Source organism: Arachis ipaensis, chromosome B05 (assembly GCF_000816755.2).
Source record: "Arachis ipaensis cultivar K30076 chromosome B05, Araip1.1, whole genome shotgun sequence".
In the NCBI taxonomy this organism is placed as follows: domain Eukaryota; kingdom Viridiplantae; phylum Streptophyta; class Magnoliopsida; order Fabales; family Fabaceae; genus Arachis; species Arachis ipaensis.
In genome coordinates, this window is record NC_029789.2 from 52,208,559 (window position 1) to 52,215,354 (window position 6,796).

A 6,796-nucleotide genomic window follows, 5' to 3' on the forward strand; every position below is an offset into this window, starting at 1 on the left:
ATGAGCGTCACACATAATCATCACCTTCATCATGTTCTTGGGTGTGAATGGATATCTTAGAAGCGAAATAAGATGAATTGAATAGAAAACAGTAGTACTTTGCATTAATCTTTGAGGAACAGTAGAGCTCCACACCTTAATCTATGGAGTGTAGAAACTCTACCGTTGAAAATACATAAGTGAAAGGTCCAGGCATGGCCGAGAGACCAGCCCCCATGGTCTAAGAACTATGCGTTCCCAGATGTTCCTAAGATCCTAAGGTGATCAAAAGATACCTAATACAATAGTAAAAGGTCCTATTTATAATAAACTAGCTACTAGGGTTTACATGAGTAAGTAATTGATGCATAAATCCACTTCCTGGGCCCACTTGGTGTGTGTTTGGGCTGAGCTTGAGTGTTGCACGTGTAGAGATCCTTCTTGGAGTTGAACGCCAGCTTTTGTGCCAGTTTGGGCGTTCAACTCTGGTTTTGGCTCCTTTTCTGGCGCTGGACGCCAGATTTGGGCAGAGAGCTGGTGTTGAACGCCATTTTACGTCGTCTATTCTTGGCCAAAGTATGGACTATTATATATTTCTGGAAAGCCCTGGATGTCTACATTCCAACGCAATTGGAAGCGCGCCATTTTGAGTTCTGTAGCTCCAGAAAATCCACTTTGAGTGTAGGGAGGTCAGAATCCAACAGCATCAGCAGTCCTTCTTCAACCTCTGAATCTGATTTCTGCTCAAGTCCCTCAATTTCAGCCAGAAAATACCTGAAATTACAGAAAAATACACAAACTCATAGTAAAGTTCAGAAATATAAATTTAACATAAAAACTAATGAAAACATCCCTAAAAGTAACTAGATCCTACTAAAAACATACTAAAAACAATGTCAAAAAGCGTATAAATTATCCGCTCATCACAACACCAAACTTAAATTGTCAGAGACTAAATTTTCTAAATTAGCAGCATTTTGTTCAGAGTTCTCTGTCTGTTGCTGAGTGGATGATGGGAAAGGTTTATTTTTGTTAAACCTGTTTCTTCCACCATTGTTAAAGCCTTGTTGGGGCTTTTGATCCTTCCATGAGAAATTTGGATGATTTCTCCATGATGAGTTATAGGTGTTTCCATAAGGTTCACCTAAGCAATTCATCTCTGCTATTGCAGGGTTCTCAGGATCATAAGCTTCTTCTTCATAAGAAGCCTCTTGAGTACTGTTGGATGCAGCTTGCATTCCATTCAGACTCTGAGAGATCATATTGACTTGCTGAGTCAATATTTTATTCTGAACCAATATGGCATTCAGAGTATCAACTTCAAGAACTCCCTTCTTCATAGGCATCCCATTACTCACAGGATTCCTTTCAGAAGTGTACATGAACTGGTTATTAGCAACCATGTCAATGAGTTCTTGAGCTTCTGCAGGCGTTTTCTTTAGGTGAATGGATCCACCTGCAGAAGTGTCCAGTGACATCTTTGATAGCTCGGATAAACCATCATAGAATATATCCAGGATGGTCCATTCCGAAAGCATGTCAGAAGGACACTTTTTGGTCAACTGTTTGTATCTTTCCCAAGCTTCATAGAGGGATTCACCTTCTTTCTGTCTGAAGGTTTGAACATCAGCTATAAGCTTGCTCAGCTTTTGAGGAGGAAAGTACTTGGCTAAGAAAGCCGTGACCAGCTTATCCCAAGAGTTCAGGCTATATTTAGGTTGAGAGTCCAACCATATTCTAGCTCTGTCTCTTACAGCAAAAGGGAAAAGCATGAGCCTGTAGACTTTAGGATCTACTCCATTAGTCTTAACAGTATCACATATCTGCAAGAATTCAGTTAAGAACTGAAAAGGATCTTCAGATGGAAGTCCATGAAACTTGTAGTTCTGCTGCATCAGAGAAACTAATTGAGGTTTCAGCTCAAAGTTGTTTGCTCCAATGGCAGGAATGGAGATGCTTCTTCCATGTAAATTGGAGGTAGGTGCAGTAAAGTCATATGATATAGAAATAAGAAAAAGATTTTTGAAAAATATGATATAGAAATAAGAAAAAGATTTTTGAAAAATATTTTTAGAATTTTCGAAAATAACTAAGAAGTTTGGAAAAGATTTGATTTTTGAAAAAGATTTTGAAAAAAAAGATAAGATTTTCAAATTGAAAATTTGATTTGACTCATAAGAAACAACTTGATTTTAAAAATTTTTGAAAAAGTCAACTCAAATTTTTGAATTTGATGAGAGAAAAATGGAAAGATATTTTTTTTTATTTTTGAAATTTTTATGATGAGAGAGAAAAACACTAAAATGATGCAATGCATGAAATTTTTAGATCAAAACATGTGATGCATGCAAGAATGCTATGAATGTCAAGATGAACACCAAGAACGCTATGAATGTCAAGATGAACATCATAGACACAATTTTGAAAAACTTTTAATGCAAAGAAAACATGCAAGACACCAAACTTAGAATTCTTTAATGCTTAGGCACTAAGAATTCAAGAATGCATATGAAAAACATCATACAACACAAAACAAAAAAAATCATCAAGATCAAACAAGAAGACTTACCAAGAACAACTTGAAGATCATGAAGAACACTATGAATGCATGAATTTTCGAAAAAATGCAAGATGCATATGCAACTGACGCCAAACTTATAACATGACACATGACTCAAACAAGAAATAGAAAAATATTTTTGATTTTTATGATTTTCTAAAATTTTTTTGGATTTTTTTTTTATATTTTTCGAAAAACTATTTGGAAAAGAAAAATAAGGATTCCAAAATTTTTAATATGAATTCCAGGAATCTTATGCTCTAAAGCTCCAATCAAAGGGTCAGGCATAGCTTAATAGCCAGCCAAGCTTTAGCATATAATTACATGGACTGGAGTGATTAGTTGAATACCAATCACAAAGCAGTTTGGGTATGGCTTTACAGCCAGATAGGATTCAACATGTTTCATGAAACACTAGAATTCATTCTTAAAAATCTTGAAGCCATAGAATAATTTATTTTTGAAAACATTATTTTATTTTTTTTTATTTTATTTTATTTTATTTTTTCGAAAACAAAAGAAAAATTTTTGAAAGATTTTTGAAAAATTTTTGAAAACAAAACAAAAAGAAAATTACCTAATCTGAGCAACAGGATGAACCGTCAGTTGTCCAAACTCGAACAATCCCCGGCAACGGCGCCAAAAACTTGGTGCACGAAATTGTGATGTCCAGGCTCACACTATTCCTGGCACGTGAGCAACTTGGTACGCGTAATCGTAATTACACTTTGATTATGTAAAATTTATGGCTCTTTCTTTCCCTGGCAATGGCGCCAAGAACATGGTGCCAATACCATGGTTCACAACTTCGATACAACTAACTAGCAAGTGCACTGGGTCGTCCAAGTAATACCTTACGTGAGTAAGGGTCGAATCCCATGAAGATTGTTGGTATGAAGCAAGCTATGGTCACCTTGTAAATCTCAGTCAGGCAGATATAAAGTGATAATGGTGTTTTCGAATATTATATAATAAAATATGGATAGAGATACTTATGTAATTCATTGGTAGGAATTTCAGATAAGCGAATGGAGATGTTTTTCGTTCCTCTGAACCTTTGCTTTCCTGCTATCTTCATCCAATCAGTCTTACTCCTTTCCATGGCTGGCTTTATGTGATACATCACCACTGTCAATGGCTACTTTCGGTCATCTCTCGGGAAAATAATCCAATGCCCTGTCACGGCACGGCTAATCGTCTGGAGGCATCACCCTTGCCAATGGCTTCATCTTATCTTCTCAGTGAATAATATGCTCACGCACCCTGTCACGGCATGGCTATTCATCTGTCGGTTCTCGATCATGCTGGAATAGGATTTACTATCCTTTTGCGTCTGTCACTAACGCCCTGCAATCGCGAGTTAGGAGCTCGTCATAGTCATTCAATCATTGAATCCTACTCGGAATACCACAGACAAGGTTTAGACCTTCCGGATTCTCTTGAATGCCGCCATCATTCTAGCTTACGCCACAAAGATTCCGGTTAGGAGATCTAAGAGATATTCATTCTAGCTTATTTCATGTAGAACAGAAGTGTTTGTCAGGCACGCGTTCATAAGGGAGAAGGATGATGAGCGTCATACATAATCATCACCTTCATCACGTTCTTGGGTGCGAATGGATATCTTAGAAGCGAAATAAGATGAATTGAATGAAAAACAGTAGTACTTTGCATTAATCTTTGAGGAACAGTAGAGCTCCACACCTTAATCTATGGAGTGTAGATACTCTACCGTTGAAAATACATAAGTGAAAGGTCCAGGCATGGCCGAGAGGCCAGCCCCCATGGTCTAAGAACTATGCGTTCCCAGATGTTCCTAAGATCCTAAGGTGATCAAAAGATACCTAATACAATAGTAAAAGGTCCTATTTATAATAAACTAGCTACTAGGGTTTACATGAGTAAGTAATTGATGCATAAATCCACTTCCTGGGCCCACTTGGTGTGTGTTTGGGCTGAGCTTCAGTGTTGCACGTGTAGAGATCCTTCTTGGAGTTGAACGCCAGCTTTTGTGCCAGTTTGGGCGTTCAACTCTGGTGTTGGCTCCTTTTCTGGCGCTGGACGCCAGATTTGGGCAGAGATCTGGCGTTGAATACCATTTTACGTCGTCTATTCTTGGCCAAAGTATGGACTATTATATATTTCTGGAAAGCCCTGGATGTCTACTTTCCAACGCAATTGGAAGCGCGCCATTTCAAGTTCTGTAGCTCCAGAAAATCCTCTTTGAGTGCAGGGAGGTCAGAATCCAACAGCATCAGCAGTCCTTCTTCATCCTCTGAATCTGATTTCTGCTCAAGTCCCTCAATTTCAGCCAGAAAATACCTGAAATCACAGAAAAACACACAAACTCATAGTAAAGTCCAAAAATGTGAATTTAACATAAAAACTAATGAAAACATCCCTAAAAGTAACTAGATCCTACTAAAAACATACTAAAAACATTGTCAAAAAGCGTATAAATTATCCGCTCATCACCCACTCCAAAGTCTGAAGATAAAAAATTAGAAAGTGTATAAATAGGAGTTAGTTTGATTTGTGGAGGAATTTGGACTCTCACTTTTGAACCTTCTTTTATTTTTAGTTTTATTTTTTAGCTCACTTTTACATTTTAGCTTTGAATTGGGGAAATTGGGATTGAGATCTGAGTTCTCTTCCTCCTTGTTCTTGCTTCTGCATTTCTTGCTTTCTATTTTGGAATTTTGGATTGAGATTGAAGGAATTCTGTTTCAAATCTTGATCTGAAATCCATTTTTGTTCTTCTTCTGCATAATTCAGAGAATTGAGGATTAAATCTGAGTTTCCTTTACTGCTTTCATTTACAATTCTTCTGCAATTTGTTTTCTGTTTTATCAAGGAAGGAATTGAGATCTAGATCTACTTTCTAGTCTCATTGATCCCCTGAGATCTTGAATTTCTTTCCTAGCTTTTACAATTGAGCTGAATTTACTTTCTGTTTTGTTCTTCAAGCAATTTTGCTATTTTATTTAGATCTTTTGCAATTTATTTCAACTCCTCTGTCTCTGATTGATTGGATTTTACATTTACCTATTGAATTCTAAATCCCAGCTCCCACATCCCTTTACTATTCAAGCAATTTACATTTCTTGCACTCTAAGCTTCAGTCATTTACATTATTTTCTCTTTAAGATTCAGCTCTTTTACTTTCTTGCAATTTAAGTTTCATGCAATTTAATCTTTTGCACTTTACCCCTCTGTCAATTTCCCCTCTCCATTCTATTTTCATGCAATTTAGCTTCTGTTTATCACAATTCACTCAACTCATCAACTGTTTGCTTAACTAAATCAACCATCTAACTAAAATTGCTCAATCCTTCAATCCCTGTGGGATCGACCTCACTCATGTGAGTAATTACTACTTGATGCGACCCAGTATACTTGCCGGTGAGTTTTGTGTTGGATCGTTTTCCACACATCAGATATCACATAAAAAATGTTAGAATCCCTCCTTAAGTGGTTTAGTTACATGAAGAGAAGAAATTGAATGGGCTGCATGACATAGGTAGACGTACATAGACTAAGTACTATAGCTAAAATCATTTAAAAAATACTTTTATTTTGTTAGCTTGTCTACAGACACTTTTTCTTTTAAATTTCCTTTTTTGAGATACATTTGTTATTTTGTGATGCATTTATAGACATGCTTTTTTATAGACCACATGGGTGTTTGGACTTTAATTTTATGATGTCTATAAGTTTTATGGTATGCTCTATATCCTAGTTCCTAGTTTCATGATTAAGTAATTGATTATGGTGGTCTTCATTGTAGTACTGCTTGTGTGGTAGGAACAACAGGTGTTCTTGCTCCCCTTCTTGAGGAGACTGTATTTTGAGGCTTTATTATGGCTTCCTTGACTAAGTGGTATTACGCCTCGTTCATGTGCTTTGGTTCCCCATTATATATCAAAATTATTGGAGAAATTTTGAGTTAATACTCAGAATGGCCCCTGAAGTTTGACCCTGAATTCAATTTAGCCCTTTAATTTCCAATTGACCCAAATTGTAACTTGAAACTTTAAGGCGTGACTCAAGTTGGCCCCTCCGTCCATTTCTGTCACCGAAAAGATGACGTGGCACGATTAAATGATGTTGTTTTCTGCTTTTGCCTAAACGACATCGTTTTACTCCTCCCCTTCTTCTTCTTCTTCTTCCTCCTTCTCCATGTCTGAACCTCCCACCACCCTATTGCCCCCACCCTCAATCATACCTTCCCAACCCCACCACCCTCACCACCACCAC

The 6,796-nt window shown here is 37.0% G+C and overlaps 1 pseudogene; it reads left to right on the forward strand.

Annotated features, from left to right (window-relative positions):
* The window catches only part of LOC107643633, a 38,793-nt pseudogene that overhangs the window by 27,085 nt on the left and 4,912 nt on the right, over positions 1-6,796 (forward strand).